At 46.1% G+C, this 23,478-nt stretch overlaps 1 long non-coding RNA gene across 2 annotated transcripts in view; it reads left to right on the forward strand.

Moving 5' to 3' along the window:
- LOC120982586 overlaps positions 1-21,897 on the forward strand; it is a 46,692-nt gene extending 24,795 nt beyond the window's left edge. For both annotated transcript variants that reach the window (XR_005774951.1, XR_005774950.1), the window contains 2 exons: positions 12,380-12,572; positions 21,846-21,897. This is a non-coding gene — a long non-coding RNA (uncharacterized LOC120982586). The remainder of the gene's footprint in view (positions 1-12,379; positions 12,573-21,845) is intronic.
- The last annotated feature ends 1,581 nt before the right edge of the window (positions 21,898-23,478 follow it).

A 23,478-nucleotide genomic window follows, 5' to 3' on the forward strand; every position in this document is an offset into this window, starting at 1 on the left:
GGGCAAGGGGGAGATGACACTGTCAGTGGGGAAGGGGGGCAAGGGGGAAATGGTGTTGTCAGTGGGGAAGAGGGAAATGATGCTGTCGGTGGGGAAGTGGCGGGAAGGGGAAATGATGCTGTCAGTGGGGAAGGGGCGGGAAGGGGGAAATGATGCTGTCAGTGGGGAAGGGGCGGGAAGGGGGAAATGATGCTGTCAGTGGGGAAGGGGCGGGAAGGGGGAAATGATGCTGTCAGTGGGGAGGAATGTTAAAGGATACAATGCTGCTGCCGTGTGGCATTTGCAGGAGTACATTGTGCACTACTGGAGAGGCATGTTGGGTTGCACTGTGGTATTTCTGGGCCAGAGCTGCGTTTAAACCCAGTCCGGCCCTTGATGTAATATACAGTATATACAGTGCAAGTGTTAGGACATCCAGATGTCCGCTCCGTCTGGACCAGCCATTACCTTCTGCACGCTCCCTGGTAATAATAGTGAGACAGTTCTTTGGAAACGTCCAGTAAAAGAACCTGGTGGTCGACCTGAGCGGTGATGTCATCTGCTCCACGCTACTACTACACCCACTGGACCTGATCAAGATTCGCTCTGCAGGTATAACCACCAATCTTATACTATCCATTATGGAGGTAAAAGACATCTAGCACATCAGCACTGCCTGTAAATCTATGGTGGGCATCCTGGGATTTGTAGTCCCATCTAATAGTTTAATGATAAGTTCTGTCACTTTAAAATATACTTTGCAGAAGGGGCATTAATATTTATTCAGGGGGCACAAGAGGCATTAATATTAAGTACAATAAGTACAAAAGTAAAGTTAAAGGGGTTTTCATTGTATAGCGGCTGTGCTTGGTATTGCATTCACTTCAATGGGGCTGAGCTGCGCCTAGGTCATGTGACCGGTGAACTAGACATCACATGGCTTAGGCAAAGCTGCAAGTGCTGGTACCTTCTCAATCAGCGGATTTATGGGGGTCCCAGGTGTCGGAACCCCACCGATCAGATACTCATGACCTATCCAGAGGATGGGTTATTAGTTAAAAAGAAATCTCAGAAAACCCCTTTAAATACAATATTTGCAGCCTCCTTGCTGTGCAGCAGATGGGGCACAGAACTAGGGGTATCAGCAGGATGGGGAGTTGGTGTAGGTTTCGGAAAGGCAGGATGGAGGCTAAAGTGAGGAGCCAAAGATGTCTCTATTGCAATCTCCGCAGACACAAGTCATGGAAGGAAGAAGTCATCATGGTGGTCCCAGATGGAGAAGATGGGAAAAGTGAACGACTCCAATCAGAGACGTCACCTGTAAGTGACTGGATATAACTGCAGTGTAATCCTGCAGAGCGCTGTGTAACACTGATATCTACCACTGTATGGCGGTAATACTGGTCTGTGTACAGTGTGTAGTAACCGTATGGTAACAGGAGTCAGCCACTATTTAGTGGTATTGGTCGTGGTCATGGTGTGGTGGTACCTGGGTTGGGGCCCATTCAGGAGACGGATGTGCTTCTGGCCACCCCTTTTCTGAAGCCTTATCTACACCTCCGTGTACAAGACTTATCTACTCTGCTGGGAGGAAATACTTATTTCTGGTGAGTCCCCAACACTGTGCTGTAGGTAAATCTGATGTATGTAAGAAATGTGTACATCTTGGTGGGGTCTGTGGAGGCCCCTGGTAAAACAGTGTTGGGACCCCCTTCCCATTTCATACTGGAAAATAACTGAAAGATCCCATCAATAAATGTCCCGTACAGCAGCCGTGTAACACAGTGATGGACTGATCATATTATACCCCCATACAGTGCCCAGAGAAGTGCACAGCCTAGAAGTAATAGTGCAGGACACCGTCTATATAATACCGCCATCCCATCAGGAAAGAGCCGCACCAATAATTCTGCACTTTGATGGAAATGAATATCTTCTGTGTCTGGAGATCTGGTGACCTGGACTTCATGACTTCACCAGGAAAAAGCTGTAGAAAGTCAATTCACTCAAGTACGGAAAGTGGAGCACCCTAAGGGTTTGTTCACATGCTGCAGATTTGTTGGGGGAATTTCTGCAACTGAAAATCAGTTGTTTTGGCGGCAATCACCTGGATTTCTGCAAGCTCCATACAGAAGAAGAAATCTCTGCAGCAAATCTGCTGTGTGTGAATACACCCCAGGAGAACAGATCACATGGGGCAGGTATAGCCCTGGTCCAGCTTTAACCGATGGCCAGAGGGCAGCAAGGTAGAAGTGTTAACCATTGCACCGCCATATTTAGACTCTTTATCAGGTACTTGTTGCCCTTGTGAGGATCATTTCTTTCATGCAGGTGCCTTAACCCTTCCCTGTACTAACCCAATATGGGTTACAGACTTGTCTTGCTCTTCAGTACGATGATGACGATGACTCCTCAAGACGACAATCCAAAGACGCGTTCCCTGCTCTGGCTGCAATCTATAGGAGGAAGGAATTCCCTCCTGGACAAGGTAATTGGTGTCTATAATGTCCTACCATCATCGCAGACGTCAGGCTTTTCCATCCGTCACCATCATGTCCTGTATTTGTAGGGGTTTGTACCAGGCCTGCTGGAGACGTCACACTGGGCCCTCCAGGTTATGTCCTACGAGGAACTGAAGATACATTGTAATAAGAATTACATCCACCCAGTGACCCCAAACTGGTAATAACCCATCTCATTATCTACGTATTGTTCTGAGTGGTAGGTCTCCTGAGCAGTGGTGTAACCATCACAGGGGTGCGACCAGACCATGAGGGGTAGGGGGCCCGTCCAGATCCACAGTGCCAGGTTCAAATGTATCCACATCCTAAGGAGGCATGAAGGGGATAATAGTAATGTAGGGGGACATTATCATATAGAGGCACATATGAGGAGGATATTATTTTTGGCACAGTGAGCGCCACTAGTACTGTGTGGGGGGACTATTACTGTATAGAGCTACAAAAGGTGCACTGCTACTGAGTGGGGCATATAATAGGGTATTATTACTGTGTAGGGCATATAATAGGGTATTATTACTGTGTAGGGCACAATACGGGGCATTTTTACCATCTAGGGCACTATGGATAGTCAGCATTGAGGTGGGAAAAGATACAGAGGACACTGGAAAGCAATAGATTTAACTATATCTGTGCGTTACACTCTGCAGACACAAGTGGTGGCTGGAAGAAGTCTTCATGGCAGTCTGGGCTGGAAGGAGAAGAAAATGGAAAGTAAATGACTCCAATCAGAGACATCACCTGTAAGTCACTGGATATAACTGTACTGTTATCCTCTCACACATTTATGGCATGTCTTACTGATTTGTCATAAATGTCCAGATCACAATACCCCCTTAGGTACATCACTGGCAGTAAAATCCTCTATAAGCCTCTGTAAGGGGAGGGTGGTTCTTCCTGATTCTCTCACCCTGTGACTGTTAGGGCTCTTCCACACGAGTGGATGCTGTGCGGGTAATCCGCTGCGGGAAAGAATGCCAAGCCCTATTCCGGACAGCAGAGACACGGAGCATTAACATGCAAAATCACGGTGACAACTTTATCTCACTGTCATTTTGTAGTAAAAAGATCAGAGAGGCACGGAGCGTTATCAATCATGTTAATGCTCCGTGTCTCTGCTGTCCGGAACGGGGCCTGGCATTCTTTCACGCAGCAGATTTCCCGCACAGCATCCACTCGTGTGAAAGAGCCCATAGTGTGACTCCAGTGGTTAATGAGACCTCCATCCATCCTCAGAGCCCCATCTATAGACTGATCCCCATATTCCTATGACAGGTTGGGTTTAGTAGCTTAGTGGCAACTTGGAGAGAGAAGTGAAAAACAAAGTTGCGGCACTCACCGAAGTGTATCAAAAAGTATCCTTTATTGTAGCTTCCTCAACAGGTAGCAGTGGGGATCCAGGGCGGACACATAGTTGCGAGCAGCGACGGCCGTTTCGCACGCTCAGACGCGCTTCCTCAGGCCACTGATTACGTCATTGCGCATATGTGCGCTTTATGCAAAGTGGATGAGGGGACGGCCGACGCCGTCAGCTAGTATCTCACTCCCACGGATATGACGTGTTAAAATTACATGCAAAACGACAGGTTAGGTTACAATCATATGGTTAATTGGGCCAGAATTAGGACAAATAAAGGGAGCATATACATAGAGAGGACGAATGTTGCAAAATACATATTAGAGCATGTAAGAGATTCGGAAATGAGATAACTGGTCTAAGCTACGGTAATGGATCAGAATGCTTTAACATGGACCAAAGTCCGCGGTACGTGTATAAGGCCTGATAGAACAGCTACAAAGCTTTTTGCTGCAAGGGATGAAAAGGGAGGATCTGCTTCTACATGGGAAAGACAAATCGCCACAAAGTCCCTCCATATATGGGCGCCTGGAATGTCACAAGAATACAGACATGTCATTTCTGTCATTCATTCCTACCGCACGCATGGCTTCCGTACGCATAATCCACCTTGCCTCCCTCTGCAGGAGTAGGCGATGCCGGTCACCACCCCGAGGGATAGGGCGGACATGCTCTACGCCCGCAAAGGAGAGACAACGCGGATACGCGTCGTGGGCCGTGCGGATATGTTCAATGAGGCGAGGGCTGCCTTTGCCTGATCGAATGGAACCAACATGTTCGCGAATGCGCTCAAAAAGGGGGCGAATTGTCTTTCCAATGTAGAAGCGTCTGCAGGGACAGAAAACTACATATACCACGTATGACGTACGGCAGTTAATAAAGTCCCGTACTGTATGTGATACACTGCCTATTTGTAGATTCCTGGAACAGACATTAAGTGTGCAGAAGGAACAATGGCCACATCTAAAATTGCCCATCGGTTTCTTTAACCAAATTTCATCTCTTGGTGAAGAGAAAACACTTCTGACTAATTTGTCTTTGATTGTGGGGCATCTTTTAAATGTGACCAATGGTCTATTTTCAGTGAAGCTATTAAGAGTGGGGTCTCCCTTGAGGAGGTCCCAGTTTCGATTGATACTCTGCCGGACCATTTCGGCAACCGGACTATATTGGAATGTAAAAGCGAAGCGTGAAGGTTTGGTACTGTTGCTCCGTTCAGTGAGCAACGAATTACGTTCAAGTGTGGATGCTTTTAATAAAGCTGTGGAGACTTCTCGCGGCGGATAACCCCTATCAATGAGCCTAGCCCTGAGTTCCTCAGCTTGGCGAAGGAAACCTTCGTCCGTGTCATTGATTCTACGCAGACGGACAAACTGCCCGTATGGGACTGCGCGTGTGACGGATGCTGGATGGAAACTGGTCTGGTGGAGGAGCGAGTTAGTCGCTGTCGGCTTGCGATAACCACAGGTGTGTATCGCTCCATCTTTAACCATAACATGTACATCTAGAAAATCCAGAACTTCACCACCAAAATTGATGGTGAACTTCATGTTCATGTGGTTACATACGTTAAGATGGTCGACAAATGCACGACAAGACTCCTCGCTCCCCGACCAGACCAGAAAAATGTCGTCCACATATCTCAGAAATAGGCTAATGTGTCTCACATAGGGGTTATCCACCGCGAAAATATAGGTCTCCTCAAATACCGCCAGGTACAGGTTGGCGAATGTGCACGAAACAGGCGTGCCCATTGCCGTACCTAGTACCTGGCGGTACCACTGTCCATCAAATTGAAAGACGTTGTTTGACAAAACAAGGTCCAATGCCCTGTGGACGAATTCAATGAAAACCGCACTCTTATTGCTTCTGCTCAGGACTGTGTCAACAGCCCTCAAACCAAGATCATGGGGTATTCTGGTGTAAAGGCTCTCGACATCTAAGGACACGAGACTGAATTCCTCCCGCCACTCCAAGGCACGGAGTGCCCGGAGGAAGTCTCCCGTGTCCTTAAGATATGTCGGAGTGCTCCTTAGTAAAGGTCTAAGGAGCCAATCAATATAGCCGGATAAAGGTTCCAGCACTGAACCGATACCCGCCACAATGGGGCGTCCCGGTGGCCGGGTAGGGGACTTGTGAATTTTTGGTACAAAGTACCAGGTGGGGATTTTTGGAAAGGCTGGCACGAGTTTATCCCTGAAATTTTTAGGTAAAAACCCATTGTATATGTGCTGGTCAATAAACCGATAAAGTTTGGAAGATATTTCTGGTATCGGGTTCCCCCTAAGCTTCTTGTAAACCGTACTATCTCCCAGCTGTCTATTGGCCTCCTCCATATAATACTCCCTCGACATCAGGACCACATTCCCTCCCTTGTCGGCCGGCTTAATCACCATATTTTTCTGCTTCCCTAACCACAATAAAGCGTCAGACTCTTCCACCGAAAGGTTGGAAGGTGCTGCTGGGTACACCAGCGCACGTATTTCTTTCAAAACTTGTTTATGGAAAAGGTCAATAGGTGAGCCGGCCGGCATGGGAGGAAGGAAGGTGGACCTGATGCCTCCTGTGTATTTATTGGAATATTCTACTCCCTCTGTGGGTTCATCTGGTTCAGTGCTGGAAAGGAAATGGATGCAGGAAATTTCTTCATCACTGAATTTACCGGACAAATGAAAATCAGTAATAGACATTGTGGCAGGAACCTCCCCCTGTAAGGGGTTGAGGACCTGGGGGGTAGTTTCAGAGAACAATCTCTTAAGATATAACTTGCGTATAGACAAGAACAGGTCTATCTCGAAATCAACCAGGTTGAACTGTCCCGGTAGGCTGTATCCCAGCCCCCGATTGAGGAGTGTGATACAGCCCTGGGGCAGTTCAGAGCCTGTGAGATTAAGAACCACATTTTCAGGAGGTGTTTGTATGTAGAGTTCGTCAGGAACTACTGTCGCCAGGAGACCTGACGTCTTCGTCTTGTCGATTTTCTGATTCCTCTTACTTGCTGTTCCACGTCTGCCACGCCCCCTTCTCGTGCTTTTTCTAAAGGGGTGTTTAAATCTTCAGTTGAGTTGACTTCATTTCCCTCGGAGGCACTTGATTCCGAATCAGTGGCCCAAAAATTGTGGCGGCCTCTCCGTGGGGTTCGTTTAGGGCGATTGCGCTTTTTCCCCCAATCAAAAACACGATCAGCCTCATAATCATTTTTGTCTCTGATGAATTTATCCCTCTTACGGTCTTTAATGTCCGCCTGTGTGGCAAGTAATTTTTTATTTAGCCTCTTCTCAAATCCATGAAATTGCGACTCCATGAGTCGTTTTTGTAGTTCTTCCTTTGCTTTGGTCAATTGCTCTGTAACATATGTGTATTCTTGCTGATCTCGTGCCAATACCAATTCCATAATCTCTAAAGAGAATCTCTGATGTGCTGCTTTCCATTCCCCTGTAAATAGGGGATCATCCTCGTACTGCACGATCTCTTTAAAGAGGCGTAAGCCTCTAGGAACACGTCCACTTTCCTTATAGGACTTCAATGACTCAATGGTCCAAAATAATCTGACTTCTTTGTCAGCTAGTTGGAATATTTTTACTTCCAAGCTTTTAGTGCTGGAAGTCTGTACATAGTCCTGTTGATTGCAGGTAGCAAAAAATGTGTCCGCCCCTTGGCGACCCTGGATTAAACTGCATGTGGTATCAGGTGCGGTTTCTATTTCAGAGGTAATGGCCTCAGTGCTTAATACGGCGTGCTCTGCCATCATGATACAATTAGTATAGAGAGGAGGGAGACATGAACCGTGAACAGGCGGCACTGCATGCACTGAATACGCCTTGCAAAAACCGAGCCAGATGCAGTCAGGAACACTTCTAAACGTGGTGCTCAGCAAAATAGTGTATAGTATACAAATGGCAACTTGGAGAGAGAAGTGAAAAACAAAGTTGCGGCACTCACCGAAGTGTATCAAAAAGTATCCTTTATTGTAGCTTCCTCAACAGGTAGCAGTGGGGATCCAGGGCGGACACATAGTTGCGAGCAGCGACGGCCGTTTCGCGCGCTCAGACGCGCTTCCTCAGGCCACTGATTACGTCATTGCGCGTATGTGCGCTTTATGCAAAGTGGATGAGGGGACGGCCGACGCCGTCAGCTAGTATCTCACTCCCACGGATATGACGTGTTAAAATTACATGCAAAACGACAGGTTAGGTTACAATCATATGGTTAATTGGGCCAGAATTAGGACAAATAAAGGGAGCATATACATAGAGAGGACGAATGTTGCAAAATACATATTAGAGCATGTAAGAGATTCGGAAATGAGATAACTGGTCTAAGCTACGGTAATGGATCAGAATGCTTTAACATGGACCAAAGTCTGCGGTACGTGTATAAGGCCTGATAGAACAGCTACAAAGCTTTTTGCTGCAAGGGATGAAAAGGGAGGATCTGCTTCTACATGGGAGGCGTGGCAGACGTGGAACAGCAAGTAAGAGGAATCAGAAAATCGACAAGACGAAGACGTCAGGTCTCCTGGCGACAGTAGTTCCTGACGAACTCTACATACAAACACCTCCTGAAAATGTGGTTCTTAATCTCACAGGCTCTGAACTGCCCCAGGGCTGTATCACACTCCTCAATCGGGGGCTGGGATACAGCCTACCGGGACAGTTCAACCTGGTTGATTTCGAGATAGACCTGTTCTTGTCTATACGCAAGTTATATCTTAAGAGATTGTTCTCTGAAACTACCCCCCAGGTCCTCAACCCCTTACAGGGGGAGGTTCCTGCCACAATGTCTATTACTGATTTTCATTTGTCCGGTAAATTCAGTGATGAAGAAATTTCCTGCATCCATTTCCTTTCCAGCACTGAACCAGATGAACCCACAGAGGGAGTAGAATATTCCAATAAATACACAGGAGGCATCAGGTCCACCTTCCTTCCTCCCATGCCGGCCGGCTCACCTATTGACCTTTTCCATAAACAAGTTTTGAAAGAAATACGTGCGCTGGTGTACCCAGCAGCACCTTCCAACCTTTCGGTGGAAGAGTCTGACGCTTTATTGTGGTTAGGGAAGCAGAAAAATATGGTGATTAAGCCGGCCGACAAGGGAGGGAATGTGGTCCTGATGTCGAGGGAGTATTATATGGAGGAGGCCAATAGACAGCTGGGAGATAGTACGGTTTACAAGAAGCTTAGGGGGAACCCGATACCAGAAATATCTTCCAAACTTTATCGGTTTATTGACCAGCACATATACAATGGGTTTTTACCTAAAAATTTCAGGGATAAACTCGTGCCAGCCTTTCCAAAAATCCCCACCTGGTACTTTGTACCAAAAATTCACAAGTCCCCTACCCGGCCACCGGGATGCCCCATTGTGGCGGGTATCGGTTCAGTGCTGGAACCTTTATCCGGCTATATTGATTGGCTCCTTAGACCTTTACTAAGGAGCACTCCGACATATCTTAAGGACACGGGAGACTTCCTCCGGGCACTCCGTGCCTTGGAGTGGCGGGAGGAATTCAGTCTCGTGTCCTTAGATGTCGAGAGCCTTTACACCAGAATACCCCATGATCTTGGTTTGAGGGCTGTTGACACAGTCCTGAGCAGAAGCAATAAGAGTGCGGTTTTCATTGAATTCGTCCACAGGGCATTGGACCTTGTTTTGTCAAACAACGTCTTTCAATTTGATGGACAGTGGTACCGCCAGGTACTAGGTACGGCAATGGGCACGCCTGTTTCGTGCACATTCGCCAACCTGTACCTGGCGGTATTTGAGGAGACCTATATTTTCGCGGTGGATAACCCCTATGTGAGACACATTAGCCTATTTCTGAGATATGTGGACGACATTTTTCTGGTCTGGTCGGGGAGCGAGGAGTCTTGTCGTGCATTTGTCGACCATCTTAACGTATGTAACCACATGAACATGAAGTTCACCATCAATTTTGGTGGTGAAGTTCTGGATTTTCTAGATGTACATGTTATGGTTAAAGATGGAGCGATACACACCTGTGGTTATCGCAAGCCGACAGCGACTAACTCGCTCCTCCACCAGACCAGTTTCCATCCAGCATCCGTCACACGCGCAGTCCCATACGGGCAGTTTGTCCGTCTGCGTAGAATCAATGACACGGACGAAGGTTTCCTTCGCCAAGCTGAGGAACTCAGGGCTAGGCTCATTGATAGGGGTTATCCGCCGCGAGAAGTCTCCACAGCTTTATTAAAAGCATCCACACTTGAACGTAATTCGTTGCTCACTGAACGGAGCAACAGTACCAAACCTTCACGCTTCGCTTTTACATTCCAATATAGTCCGGTTGCCGAAATGGTCCGGCAGAGTATCAATCGAAACTGGGACCTCCTCAAGGGAGACCCCACTCTTAATAGCTTCACTGAAAATAGACCATTGGTCACATTTAAAAGATGCCCCACAATCAAAGACAAATTAGTCAGAAGTGTCTTCTCTTCACCAAGAGATGAAATTTGGTTAAAGAAACCGATGGGCAATTTTAGATGTGGCCATTGTTCCTTCTGCACACTTAATGTCTGTTCCAGGAATCTACAAATAGGCAGTGTATCACATACAGTACGGGACTTTATTAACTGCCGTACGTCATACGTGGTATATGTAGTTTTCTGTCCCTGCAGACGCTTCTACATTGGAAAGACAATTCGCCCCCTTTTTGAGCGCATTCGCGAACATGTTGGTTCCATTCGATCAGGCAAAGGCAGCCCTCGCCTCATTGAACATATCCGCACGGCCCACGACGCGTATCCGCGTTGTCTCTCCTTTGCGGGCGTAGAGCATGTCCGCCCTATCCCTCGGGGTGGTGACCGGCATCGCCTACTCCTGCAGAGGGAGGCAAGGTGGATTATGCGTACGGAAGCCATGCGTGCGGTAGGAATGAATGACAGAAATGACATGTCTGTATTCTTGTGACATTCCAGGCGCCCATATATGGAGGGACTTTGTGGCGATTTGTCTTTCCCATGTAGAAGCAGATCCTCCCTTTTCATCCCTTGCAGCAAAAAGCTTTGTAGCTGTTCTATCAGGCCTTATACACGTACCGCGGACTTTGGTCCATGTTAAAGCATTCTGATCCATTACCGTAGCTTAGACCAGTTATCTCATTTCCGAATCTCTTACATGCTCTAATATGTATTTTGCAACATTCGTCCTCTCTATGTATATGCTCCCTTTATTTGTCCTAATTCTGGCCCAATTAACCATATGATTGTAACCTAACCTGTCGTTTTGCATGTAATTTTAACACGTCATATCCGTGGGAGTGAGATACTAGCTGACGGCGTCGGCCGTCCCCTCATCCACTTTGCATAAAGCGCACATATGCGCAATGACGTAATCAGTGGCCTGAGGAAGCGCGTCTGAGCGCGCGAAACGGCCGTCGCTGCTCGCAACTATGTGTCCGCCCTGGATCCCCACTGCTACCTGTTGAGGAAGCTACAATAAAGGATACTTTTTGATACACTTCGGTGAGTGCCGCAACTTTGTTTTTCACTTCTCTCTCCAAGTTGCCATTTGTATACTATACACTATTTTGCTGAGCACCACGTTTAGAAGTGTTCCTGACTGCATCTGGCTCGGTTTTTGCAAGGCGTATTCAGTGCATGCAGTGCCGCCTGTTCACGGTTCATGTCTCCCTCCTCTCTTTAGTAGCTTAGTGTCATGGACCCCAGTACTGCTCAGCGTTATCATTCATCCATCACTCTGAATGGAATACTTCACAATGGCTGCCTCGTCGCGGACATTTGCTGTGACGCTACTTACCCCATAATGAATGCTGGAGGGTTATAGATGTTATCAGATAGACATGGAGGTAAGTCGATGTGAGCTCTGCTCTAGGATGTTATAGGCTCTGGTCTGGAACATGTATTAGAAGCGGTGATTTATACACTGGTCCTAATCTCTGTCCCGCTGGCATCCGATGCACCACAATTACGGAGATCTTCAGGCCTCCTAATGATTGTGACTCTGCCTGACAGGTCCGTGTGACAGAAGTGAAATCTACACCAGCTCTCAATGGTCAAATGTTGGGGGTGGCCCACTGTATGGAAAAGTGCAGTCTGCTGTGGTCAGGCCTCAGGCAGGTGAATGGGGGTCTACGGCTATGTCGCCTTTGTCTCATACGTAATCTAAGATACAATGAAGTATGAAATCTGAAGCGTATGGAGATGTAGGAGGCCCCATAGACTCCTTTAGGTGCCACATGATGTAACTGGGAGGTTGTAGGGAGCTGGAATACCATTGTGTACATGAGGACATAATCCACATCTCGGGGGTGCTGGGAATTTTCCAGAGGATTCCCCTAGTATTAATGTAATGGGAGAAATCTGAAGTCTCTACAAGAACACGGCACTCTGCCCATGTAGTCTGGAGCGCCCCCTAGCTGCCCAATAACAAATGACTGGGGGCGGGCCAGACTACACTGACTGATGTGCAGCGGCTAACAGAGAGGACGGGGCGCTACCTTACAACATGAGGTCCTAGTCCTGTCTCTTCTGTCTTATAGGAAAGGTTTCCACCACTTCTACCAGGAAACAGCCCCCAACGTGCTGGGAGTGACCCCCGCCTGCTGCATCTCCTCACTGCTCTATGAGAACGTCTCTCACCTCCTGCTGGAAACCAATAAAGAGAGAAATTCTACCATTTCATACAATCCCATTCTACGACCACAGTCCAGATGTTCTGTAATAAAGATGAATGTAAAAACCATCGACAAGCCTGATTCTGACAGTTGTTGGCTGAACCAGTGCAGTGGGCCCAGGAAGAATGAGTGGAGGACAGGAGTAGTGGTGTGATGGGTGCAGTAGTTAGTCAGGGTGGTGGTCCTCACATGGGCAGTGCAGTGATGGGAAGGACGCATCCTTTCTTCCCTTCGGAGCCCTCTTCGGTTCTGGGGTTCTCCTGCCTAGAGTTGTGTGGTGTGCCCTTGGTGGAACTGGGTTTGGAGGTGCGAGGCAGTGTTCCCTGAAGTGTGAGGCAATAATAAGGAAGGTTAATCAGTAGAACATTTCTTGACTCGCAGTTTAAAGTTACAGTGCAGTACTAACAGCAGATGTCACAGTTCAGACAATTTCTTTCTCTGGAGCAGTCCTCCTCACACTGCACTTTATTCTCTAGATTATTTAGACCTTCATATTAAAAAATTATTCTTGTAGCACTTGTACTTGGTGGCTGAAAGGGAAAATTCCCTCTCGCTCTAATTTTTTGGGGTAGAATCAGAACTTTTTGAAAAATCTTGATGCACGAACAACACAGGCCAAATAGTTAAAGCATGCTTGTTGTTTAAGGTAACGTGCAAATCCAGACTTAAATAAAGAGAGAAGAGGAAAGAGCTGATAACTGGAGAAAGAGGCATTTTTCTCTGATAAGATGTATTACAAAGTTTCTAATATTTGCCTGTACTGCTGATTTAGGCAAAGTGTGCTGAAAGTACAGTGGCCATTTAATTTAGTTCCACTTCCTCAATATTATGCAGGTATTTTCTGTCCATCCGCCATCTAGACTGTACCTGCCTAGCACACAGACCCAGTAGAGTGAACGGTTCAGTTCACCCATCAGTATGAATTGCTCCATTGGTCCATGGCAAGGAACTCGAAGCATGCACCATTCATGTCCATTTTCCATCTGAGACTCATTCATTCAAGTGAATTGGTCCGGAATAAAAGCTGACGCCCCCGGACACTACACTGACAACCACCTACATCCATATTTTGCAGATGGAAATTGAAACGGACGTCTGAATTTGTCCTTCCAGAAACACATTGATTAGAGGTTCACATCCATATGTCATTACATGCAGTGAGTCCATGATATTCATTGCAAGAAAGTGCAGAAAATAATTCTAACTAAACTGAGCCTAAATGGGTTGCGCAAGATTAGGGGAAAAAAAAGTTCTACTGCATCTAGAGATGAGCGAATCGATTCAAAACTAATCGGATTCGACCTGGAGTTTGTAAAAACACGAATCCAAATTTTTCGTGATATGATTTCTGCGGATTTTGGAGAAAATCATAAAAAAATAAGATAAAAAATGAGAGAATAGAGAGAGAAAAAATATGAGACCTAGGAGACCTCAGAGTGCCATACACAAATTTTCAAGACAGTCGGAGCACTTTTGATTCAGTTAGAATCGATCCAGAATCAAATCAGGCGACTATTTCAGCTGAACCAAATTCGCTCATCTCTAAATTCATCTCTTGGCCAACTTTACTTTTATATTGGCGCACACACTAATAAAGAGGTTTTATACTGATAACCTATCCTCTGGATAGGTCATCAGTGGGGGTCTGACACCCGGACGATCAGCTCTTTGAGAAGGCTGCGGCGCTCGCTGTAGTACTATGGCCTTCCCGCAGCGTAGCCTAGACCATATGGCATCACATTCATCGGTCACCTGGCCAAGGCACTGACGTGAATGGCGCTGAGATGCAATTCCAAGCACAGCCTAGCAAATTTTTAGGGTTTAAATACCTGTTGTACATGTTTTATTGTTTGTTAAGCCATTTTAACCTGATGAAGGGGACTCTAGACCCCCGAAACGCCTTGTTTTAAACTTGACAAAAAAAAGAATACCCAATAAAGAAGAAGATCCTTTATTCTCTACCCAAGTGTCCTGGTAAGGTGTCTTTGTGCCAACCTGCGGTTCCTGCTATCTATACATTACTATACAATATACGGCGCTGGTGAGCTGGGAGAAGGCTGCGGCGCTCACAGGAGCTCCAGCTCACCAAACACAGCTCCGTACATTGTATAGCGGCTGTGCTTCGTATTGCAGCTCGGCGCCATTCGCGCCTAGGCCATGTGGCGATGAGTGTGGCGTCTCTGGCCTAGGGTAAGCAGCGAGAAGGCCATGGCGCTCACCGCTCTTCCTCAAAAAGATGATCGGCCGGGGTCCCTGTTGTCGGACCCCCACTGTTTAGATACTGATGACCTATCCTGAGGTTTCTCTTGCTGATCTATCTAACTCATATTGATCTGCCCATCGTATATTTATCTCTCGTATCGATATTTATCATATATTTATCTATCTAGGTTTTGAAGACTACAAAAATCCTCTGAATGCCACATTCCTATATATGTATAAGAATTATCTACAAATTATTTACGGTTTCACACTCTATGGTGAATCCACAGCTCCCCCTTGTGGTACATACCATTCATTACCCTTCTTATCAAAGACTGGCATTTTACGGCAGTGGGTCTAATTTATAACGAGGCACAAGGGCGTGCGCCAGAATGAACTGCCATAGATTTCCGCCCTCAGCACGCCCCCCCTTTTTCAAAAAGTGGCGAAGGTGGTACAAAAGCGCTGCTTGCGGCAAAATATTTTGCAAGTGGTGTTTAAAAAGTCGCAAGCACAGAGTTTTACCCACAAAATTGTGATAAATCTCCCCCTAAATGTTTACAAGACGAATGATCTGGATTCGGTTTCTTCTGTAAGTAAGGGGGACGGTGCGGCCTGATACGTGCAACACAGGGGGGCATTTACTAATCTACGTAAATAGGTCACAGATTGTGCCACACGCCTCTTGTGAAATAAAATTTGTAACTTTTCCAAAGTGGGGAGGGGGAGTGCAGGCCGATAGGCCCAGATCATTTATCATTTTCCACGCAGTTTTTTGGCGTTGAAAACGGATTAAATCTACGCCAGCAAGTTGCCTGCCAGACAAAACTCCAGTTTTAGGGCTCGTTCACACGACCGTATGTCTTTTTCAGTGTTTTGCGGGCTGTTTTTCATGAATCCGTTGTACCGTTTTTTGTTTCCGTTTCTTTTCCGTTCCGTTTTTAGAAAAAATTGGGCTGGGCATAAAATTTTCAATAGATGGTTCCGCAAAAACGGAACGGATACGGAAGACGTACGGATGCATTTCCGTATGTGTTCAGTCTTTTTTTGCGGACCCATTGACTTGAATGGAGCCACGGAACGTGATTTGCGGGCAATAAAAGGACATGTTCTATCTTTCAACGGAACGGAAATACGGACACGGAATGCATATGGAGTACATTCTTTATTTTTTTGCGGAACCATTGAAATGAATGGTTCCGTAAACGGAACGCAAAAAACTTTCGTGTGAACGAGCCCTTATGTAGAGTCCTGCTTCCTCTGGCCGCGCAGAGGGACTTGAGAGTGGTGTGGAAAGCACCAGTCTTCATAAACGTCCCCCCACCATCTTTAAAATGAATGTCATATGATCAGATGAGCTTATGAGGACAAACGTGATTCATCTCTGAAGGTCACAGACAGGATTTCTTCTTACATCGTTTTATGATAACTTTTATAATTTAGTAGAAGCCTATTAAGTTACATACAACTTAAAGGGGTTGTCCTCGAAAATGTCGCGGTGATGCAGAACACCTTAAAGTAAAAAACATCAGAATCTCACCGTTTCTTCCCCAATGTTCTCAGCACCACCGGTCCTCCTCCCGATGTTGGTATACACGGCTACATGCCAGATGTACAGCAAGTGACCGCTGCAGCCAGTCACTGTCCTCAGTGGTCACATACCATACCCCGCTAAGGACAGGGATAATCTGCAGCGGTAATAATCTGCACCACTCTAGCCGTGCATACAAAAAGAGTGTGGACCAGACGGGTGGCGCTGAGAACAACACGCGAAACACGCTAGGATAGCATGATTTTTACATTGAAAGCATTCTGTGCTATGGGGAAAAATTTTGAATTCATTTGGAAGCCCCTTTAATGTTTAATTTTTCTTCTTCTTTTTTTTTCTTGGGGTGGAGGATGCAAAAATTAGAATTCTTCTATTTCTTTCTGATAACTTTATAATGCCTCTGGAGATACAACATTTATATATTTTTTAATTGACTACATTAGAAAACTTTTTTACTTTTGAATAAGTAAACAAAAATTATTATTTTTGTTAATTTTTGATACGTAAAAGTGACCCTTTGGTTAAAAAAAATAAAAATCACATTAACTGGGGAGCGAACAGAACGCTAACATGGTGAGTTGGTTTTCTATGGGGCCTGACGCTGATCTCTACAAGAAAACACTGCATTTTCATGCAGCTGCCACTAGGGGGAGCTCAATGCAAAGAGATTATTTCAGCTTCCATTTCAGTTTGGGTTTGTTCACATCGGAAGTCTCTGTCTCAAATCCCATCAAAAAGACCAGACAAAAAAAGTCCTGCGTGCAGAACCTTTTTTGTCCTGTAAGAAAACCGGATCCCAAACGGAAACTGAATGGACTCCATTGTAGTCAGTGGAGTCTGTTCAGCTCCGTTTGTCTCAGTTGTGTGTCGGATTTGGCATTTCCGTTAATTTAGTTGTTCTGCTCCTCTAGCAGTGGGGTGAACTCACTCTAAATGGTAACTGTATACATTCTTATGCACTGAGCTCCCCCTAGTGGTGGCAGCAGGCAGTCAGCTTTGTAATAAAAGGGATGCCAATTGTGTGGTGTAAATACATTAAGATATATGGTGTTCAGAATAAGCGCCATATTTATTTAGTTCCTGTTTTAGATAGGTGATGAGGACTGCATTTTGTATTACAATTTTTAACTTAAAATTTCTTCTGAAATTTAACGGAAATTTGGGGCGTGGTGCTTTGCACTGCCTAGGAGTGATCGTCGCACACATACTGGGAAACTAGAGAGGCAGGGTGACCATTCTAAGTTTTACTATGGGGCCCTATGAGATCTGTGTATGCACCTGGTGCTCCCAATTTTTTTTTAGGTTGTGTACTGTGTACACGCACACTTGTATAGATTAGTTTCAAACTTTTTTATGTTCACAAGTCTCCTTTATATCTTCTAATGTTTTTATCTTGCATATAAGAGGTGGCCATACAGTAAGTACGTTGCTTAAAGAGCATCTGGCGGCATGATCAACCCCAGTAAACCAGGCATACTGCCCGGTAGGGTTGGTCATGCTAATTGCAAGAACCTCTCTCTTGCAGCAATCCAATATGTCTTTATTGCGAAATTCCTATAAATTCCTTTAGATGCTCGGAGTACCAAGGAGCAGGCCTAGCCTCTTGGAGCACTGCGTCGTCGATCTGCTTTAGTCACTCCCTCTCCTCTAGTGATTGAAATGGCCAATCATCATCACTGGTCTGTCTCTGTTTGCCTAAAAAGGTGTGACTTTTTGGGGTTTTATTCACCACTTTTTGGAACGATCAGCTGAGCAGGGAGTGGGCAGGTCTGGGCCTAGCTGGTCTGGCACATGCATTATAATTTACACCAGAAAACTGCCATAAATTATACCTGAAATTAGGGCTGCACAATATGGGAATTTTGTGCGATTGCGATTAGGGCTGTTATGTGGGGGATCTGTGGATGACGCTGTTATGTGGGGGATCTGTGGATGACGCTGTTATGTGGGGGATCTGTGGATGACACTGTTATGTGGGGGATCTGTGGATGGCACTGTTATGTGGGGGATCTGTGGATGGCACTGTTATGGGGGATCTGTGGATGACGCTGTTATGTGGGGGATCTGTGGATGGCACTGTTATGTGGGGGATCTGTGGATGGCACTGTTATGTGGGGGATCTGTGGATGACGCTGTTATGTGGGGGATCTGTGGATGACGCTGTTATGTGGGGGATCTGTGGATGGCACTGTTATGTGGGGGATCTGTGGATGGCACTGTTATGTGGGGGATCTGTGGATGGCACTGTTATGTGGGGGATCTGTGGATGGCACTGTTATGTGGGGGATCTGTGGATGACGCTGTTATGTGGGGGATCTGTGGATGACGCTGTTATGTGGGGGATCTGTGGATGGCACTGTTATGTGGGGGATCTGTGGATGGCACTGTTATGTGGGGGATCTGTGGATGGCACTGTTATGTGGGGGATCTGTGGATGACGCTGTTATGTGGGGGATCTGTGGATGACGCTGTTATGTGGGGGATCTGTGGATGACGCTGTTATGTGGGGGATCTGTGGATGGCACTGTTATGTGGGGGATCTGTTGATGGAGCTGTTATGTGGTGGATCTGTGGATGACGCTGTTATGTGGGGGATCTGTGGATGACGCTGTTATGTGGGGGATCTGTGGAGGACACTGTTATGGGGGATCTGTGGATGACGCTGTTATGTGGGGGATCTGTGGATGACGCTGTTATGTGGGGGATCTGTGGATGACGCTGTTATGTGGGGGATCTGTGGATGACGCTGTTATGTGGGGGATCTGTGGAGGACGCTGTTATGTGGGGGATCTGTGGAGGACGCTGTTATGTGGGGGATCTGTGGAGGACGCTGTTATGTGGGGGATCTGTGGAGGACGCTGTTATGTGGGGGATCTGTGGAGGACGCTGTTATGTGGGGGATCTGTGGATGGCACTGTTATAGGGGATGTGTGCTATGAAACATGGGGCCACGAGGGGGGCCAGCATAAGACACACATATAGCATCTTATGCTGGTCCCCCTCATGGCCCTATGTGTCCCCTCATGTGCCCTAAACTGCGCACATAACTCTCCTATTCATAAAATGGCCAGCCTCTGTACTTTCACTATGAATGCACTGTAGAGAGCGGCAGCGAGCGAGCCGGTGTTCTATGAAAAAGCCTTAAGTCACATGGTGTGCCGGGGGGGGGGGTGCTCCTGCGCATGCGCAGTGCACTGCTAAAGAGAAATTACAGCCAGCGCTCGCTCGGCAAAAACCCTTAACCCACGTGACGTAGTGGGTGTGTTGGCCCCTCCACGCAAGTGCAGTAACATCGTGCAGGTTAAAGTAAAATTACAGTCAGCGCTGGCTAACTCGTGCAGGCGCGCGTGCGTGCGCCCAACCGCCCTCTGGTGTAAGAAGATCTTTTGTTTTGTTGTCTCACACTGCAATGCCCCCCAATATGCTGCAGCCCCCTGGATCAAAGCCAGCAATTCCCCCCAATATGCTGGATTATGGATGCTGGTGAAGGATTACTGCCGAGCGAGCGGCCACCGTATAACTGATTATGAGCACACACACCCCCGGCACACCACGTGACTTAGGGCTTTTTCATAGAACACCGGCCGGCGCGTGACTGACGTCACTGTAACGCTCCTCCCACTTAATTCAGGAAGCAGGAGCGTGACTAAGTGACGTCAGTCACTCGCCGGCCGGCCCCCTCGCTCGCTCCCGCTCGCTGCAGTGCATTCATCGTGAAAGTAAGTACAGAGGCTGGCCATTTTATCAATAGGGGCCCCTTCATATATAATCGCAGCATTTTCGGGTCGGCCGAATCGCCATATCGCATTTGCCGATTATCGCAATTCGATTATTTTTTGCGATATATCATGCAGCCCTACCTGAAATCCACCCTAGCTCCTGGCGCACAGACCTGCTGGGCTGCACACCTATTAATAAATGTGGTGAATCTCGCACCAGTGGGGAGAGAGTAAGGGGCAATGTATCAATATGCAACTCTGTGGCATTGGCAAATTCGTCATAAATGTAACACAAATTCCTACACCACTAACTAAACAGGTAAAATCGCTCCACTTTTCCTGGCGTAGCACACTTGATACATTGCACCCTAAGACCGATGTAAAATGAACATCAAATGCAGCATCTGATGCGTGTATTATGAGGTTCTGCAGCAGCTAAGGTATGTATTATGATGTTCTGCAGTGGATGACTTCTTTATTATATTGTTCTTTAGGAGCTGAAATGTGGATGATGGTGTTCTGCAGCAGCTGAGGTGTGTATTATGAGGTTCTGCAGTAGTGGAGGTGTGTATTATAAGGTTCTGCAGCAGCTGAGGTGTGTATTATGAGGTTCTGCAACAGCTGAGGTGTTTATTATGAGGTTCTGCAACAGCTGAGGTGTGTATTATAGGATTCTGCATCAGCTGAGGTGTTTATTATGAGGTTCTGCAGCAGCTGAGGTGTTTATTATGAGGCACCTCCAGCGGCTGTGATGTGTACTATGATGTTCTGCAGCAGCTGAGGTTCGTATTGTGAGATTCTGCAGCAGCTGAGGTAGTCTTATTCCTACCATAAGCTCCTATCAGGGTACCATGGTCCGCCTCCACTACTTGGCCTGCTCATGGCTTTAGCAAAAAGTTGTTGTTTTAGCTCATAGGCCTGCCACTCAAACTCCTCCTCTGAGCTGTTATTTCTTCTTAAAGCCTCCAAAATTGGCAGTATGGCGGTGACCTCTTCACTTGGTGGTGGGGGGAACGCTAAAAAACGGGAAAGAGTTACCCGCCACATTTTTTCTGAACCTACCCTTATTCTCAATGAGCACATCAAGTAACTCAATCCTCCTGTCTCCACGGTTAGCAGTAAATCTCATGTTGTAAACGTTGGGTTTTAATGTAGTTTAAAAATGCCAAAAATGACTCATTATCCCTGTCCCAAATGATAATATGAACAAGGTGTCTCCAAAATAATTTTAAGTTTGAAAGAAAGGGATTATTAATGTTGTATAATCCTCCTCGAAAGCTGCCAGAAATAGGATGGAGAACATCGGTACAACTGGTGTCACCGTCGCAGGTCCCGGACAGCTGTCAATACCACTGTTGTCCAAACTGGAAGGCGATATTGGAAAGTACAAATTGAAGGGATTAATAGGATAAAAAACATTGACAATTTTCTTCCTCTTCCATACAATCCAAAAATCTTTTAATGTGTTGGCTGATTTATATGCAACTCTCCTATTTTAATGGATGAAGAATGAAAATTCTATTTTAACGTATTGGTTCATGTTGCGGACTTCTTGTATTGGTATATGACTTGTGCCTTTGGACTGCACCTGGAACAGCTGGGGGCACCACTGCAATCTATCTGGGAGCGAAGAACCATCTTGGGCTTCAGAACATGAAACCTAAAAAGTAGGTGCCCCTGCTGCTACAGTGTGGTCACCCCATCTTCAGGTGGTGGGGTCTAGTCTTTGTCTGCTAGATACATGCCATGGAAGATAGGGCCAGCTTGATCTGGGGAAGGTCTCCATTGGGGGAGAGAGGTAATATGATATCACATAATTATTTAGTTATCAAAATGTATTTTTCCATTATTTTTTTTTCAGGTGAAACAAGAATTCTGACAGAAGAGTACTCTACAGTCATATTGAATTGAGCTAAAATTTTATTATCAGTTCATGCAAGACTTCCTCAGTTATGACCAGGCGAGGAGAATATTTTATTTCCCCAAAGACCTTCACGAATCTCCTTCTTGTTCATGAGAAATATGGAGCCGTTCCCAGGACCAGATTATAGGAAGAGAAATGGGACACTTGCCCCTGGGGTTTCCGCCATCTACGGGTCTACATCTGCTCCATCTTACCCCATCTAGACATCCAGACTCAGCTGTGTTGCTATTGTGTTGGTTGCTGATTTTTGCACTTGATGGTGGGTTTTTTAGGCTTTTTTCACATCTGCGTTACCAGTCTCCGGAAGGCCACTCTGGCATAGAACAGCCTGCTGGAGCTCTCCAGATGTTACCGCAATGCCTGTCGGCCCCATTGACTATGATGGTATCTGGCCTTTACCCAGCTTATGTCTGGCAGCATTATTTAGTCACATACAGTACAGACCAAAAGTTTGGACACACCTTCTCATTCAAAGAGTTTTCTTTATTTTCATGACTATGAAGGCATCAAAACTATGAATTAACACATGTGGAATTATATACATAACAAACAAGTGTGAAACAACTGAAAATATGTCATATTCTAGGTTCTTCAAAGTAGCCACCTTTTGCTTTGGTTACTGCTTTGCACACTCTTGGCATTCTCTTGATGAGCTTAAAGAGGTAGTCCCCTGAAATGGTCTTCCAACAGTCTTGAAGGAGTTCCCAGAGATGCTTAGCACTTGTTGGCCCTTTTGCCTTCCCTCTGCGGTCCAGCTCACCCCAAAACATCTCGATTGGGTTCAGGTCCGGTGACTGTGGAGGCCAGGTCATCTGGCGCAGCACCCCATCACTCTCCTTCATGGTCAAATAGCCCTTACTTTCAAAGTTTTCCCAATTTTTCGGCTGACTGACTGACCTTCATTTCTTAAAGTAATGATGGCCACTCGTTTTTCTTTTCTTAGCTGCTTTTTTCTTGCCATAATACCAATTCTAACAGTCTATTCAGTAGGACTATCAGCTGTGTATCCACCTGACTTCTCCTCAACGCAACTGATGGTCCCAACCCCATTTATAAGGCAAGAAATCCCACTTATTAAACCTGACAGGGCACACCTGTGAAGTGAAGACCATTTCAGGGGACTACCTCTTGAAGCTCATCAAGAGAATGCCAAGAGTGTGCAAAGCAGTAATCAAAGCAAAAGGTGGCTACTTTGAAGAACCTAGAATATGACATATTTTCAGTTGTTTCACACTTGTTTGTTATGTATATAATTCCACATGTGTTAATTCATAATTTTGATGCCTTCATAGTCATGAAAATAAAGAAAACTCTTTGAATGAGAAGGTGTGTCCAAACTTTTGGTCTGTACTGTACGATACTGTATGGCACTGTTGTATAGGATTTGTACGGTCCTGTGATGTGGATGTGTAGAGCAGTGTCACATTTGGCACTGTATTGCAGTGGTTTTTTTTGCTACTCGACAGTAGTGTTACTTGGACATGTATTCTCTATATGATACTGTGTATGGTTCTGTATGGTATTGTTATCGGACTATTTATGGCACTATTACAGGTAACTGCATGTTGCC

This window comes from Bufo bufo, chromosome 11 (assembly GCF_905171765.1).
Source record: "Bufo bufo chromosome 11, aBufBuf1.1, whole genome shotgun sequence".
Classification (NCBI taxonomy): Eukaryota; Metazoa; Chordata; class Amphibia; order Anura; family Bufonidae; genus Bufo; species Bufo bufo.